Consider the following 2,500-nt stretch of genomic DNA (forward strand, 5'->3'; position numbering starts at 1 on the left):
CATGTTGTGCCTTAACCTAACCCATGTTGTGCCTTAACCTAACCCATGTTGTGCCTTAACCTAACCCATGTTGTGCCTTAACCTAACCCACGTTGTGCCTTAACCTAACCCACGTTGTGCCTTAACCTAACCTACGTTGTGCCTTAACCTAACCCATGTTGTGCCTTAACCTAACCCATGTTGTGCCTTAACCTAACCCATGTTGTGCCTTAACCTAACCCATGTTGTGCCTTAACCTAACCCATGTTGTGCCTTAACCTAACCCATGTTGTGCCTTAACCTAACCCATGTTGTGCCTTAACCTAACCCATGGTGTGCCTTAACCTAACCCATGTTGTGCCTTAACCTAACCCATGTTGTGCCTTAACCTAACCCACGTTGTGCCTTAACCTAACCCACGTTGTGCCTTAACCTAACCCACGTTGTGCCTTAACCTAACCCACGTTGTGCCTTAACCTAACCTACGTTGTGCCTTAACCTAACCCATGTTGTGCCTTAACCTAACCCATGTTGTGCCTTAACCTAACCCATGTTGTGCCTTAACCTAACCCATGTTGTGCCTTAACCTAACCCATGTTGTGCCTTAACCTAACCCATGGTGTGCCTTAACCTAACCCATGGTGTGCCTTAACCTAACCCATGGTGTGCCTTAACCTAACCCATGTTGTGCCTTAACCTAACCCATGTTGTGCCTTAACCTAACCCATGTTGTGCCTTAACCTAACCCATGTTGTGCCTTAACCTAACCCATGTTGTGCCTTAACCTAACCCATGTTGTGCCTTAACCTAACCCATGTTGTGCCTTAACGTAACCCATGTTGTGCCTTAACGTAACCCATGTTGTGCCTTAACCTAACCTATAATGTGCCTTAACCTAACCTAAAGTGCGCCGTAACCTAAACTATATTGCGCCTTAACCTGACGCACGTTGTCGCTGAACCTGCTCTGTAATTGTTATGCAACCCGTTAAAGTAGTGTAGTGTTGCCTAACCGCAACCCTCGCAATATAGTTCGCTACTCGCACTGCCCGGTCCCCTGTGTATCGCGTCATGTTAAACACCTTGCAGGTGTTGCTGACTTTCCACATGCTCCTGCTATACACTGTAGTGTGGATAGCAGCAGGACGTACATGCCCCCCCCCCTTCCCCCCTGCCTTCGCAAGCTGGTCGGTGAGAAGTTTGCATGTTCAATGCCCTTCGCATGCCGACGTACTCAGCCTACGTTGTGGTACGGCCTGTCACCTGTCCGCCGATGTACGCAAAACCCACAAACTGTACTGCACATTGCTCCGTATGTACTGAATGATACATCGTGGCCCATGTGACCGTATGACGACAGCGCCTAGCAACGGCGGACCATACAGTCCAAATATTGTGCACGCAGCTACGTGTCGTCTCCCTATAAGAGCTGGATTGCAGTGTGGTACGCCATACAGACGTGTGGGAGGAACGGACGCCCTGGATGGCGATCAGCATGAGCAGTCTGTTGATGTAGTGGAGCGTGTATTCGGACGTAGTCGTCTCTTCTCACACACCGTGATAGCATGTTGCACCGCGTTCCACATCTGCGACATGCTGCAGAGGCGGGCTGACAGTCGTTCGCGCAATGGACACCGCATACGTACGGGGTCTACCTTCCACGTGTTCTCTAGGCGTGCACATGTTGTTGCGTCTATGTGGGCAGACGTAGTGTGTTGTGACACCTGACACAGGCATGCAATACTCGTTGCAAATGGCGATGGACGTGTACGTTTGCTGGTGACGTTACGCAAATGAACAACCGGTAACCCGTTGTGGTGCGGTTGTTCTCGCTAGAGGTGAATCAGTGTTGGCGACGATCGGTCGAGCTATTAACCGGTTGTTTCAGGGATACCCACCATGCCCACGAACGTGAAAGGGGACCCACCATGCCCACGAACGTGAAAGGGGATCTGGGTGTGAGGCGATACGCGGCGGTGGCTGGGTGGGACCGTCCCCGGCCGGTGAGGGGGGGCCGCCCGGCGTGCTGGCAGCGCGGTGCGTGGGCGCACGCGCTACAGCCGGCTGGTGGGGGCGGCCGGTGGCAGGCGCGCCGGCCGACGGACGCGGCAGGCGGCGCAGCTGCGCGCCGGCGCCCCCTGCTCGCGGCGCCTTGCGGCCAAAGTAGGTCCTCGCGGGCCCGGTGCGAAGCGCGGTGGCCATCTGCAGTGTGCTGGTCCGATTGAGGACTTTGTGCGCTGAGGATGCGCCGCCGCCCGGCGCTCGGCGCCGCGACGCCGTCTGCTGCTCGGTCGCCCCAGCGGTTCTCGCAGGTGGTTTGTATCGCAGCTGTGCGGACGTGTTGGCGCGTGCGCTGTGCTGGGAGAGTTCGCTTCGGCACCCAAGTAGGGCTTTTGTCCTTCTGTGGCGCTGGCGTTGGAGCTGCCGGTCACCGTAGGTGGCGCGTGTTGTCTCCCGCCGGCAATGCCACGACAGCACGCTCCCGGGCCTCTGTCGGCAGCGGCAAGCTCAGTTGGGAGCAC

The sequence above is a fragment of the Schistocerca serialis genome, unplaced genomic scaffold (genome assembly GCF_023864345.2).
Source record: "Schistocerca serialis cubense isolate TAMUIC-IGC-003099 unplaced genomic scaffold, iqSchSeri2.2 HiC_scaffold_1115, whole genome shotgun sequence".
Lineage (NCBI taxonomy): Eukaryota > Metazoa > Arthropoda > Insecta > Orthoptera > Acrididae > Schistocerca > Schistocerca serialis.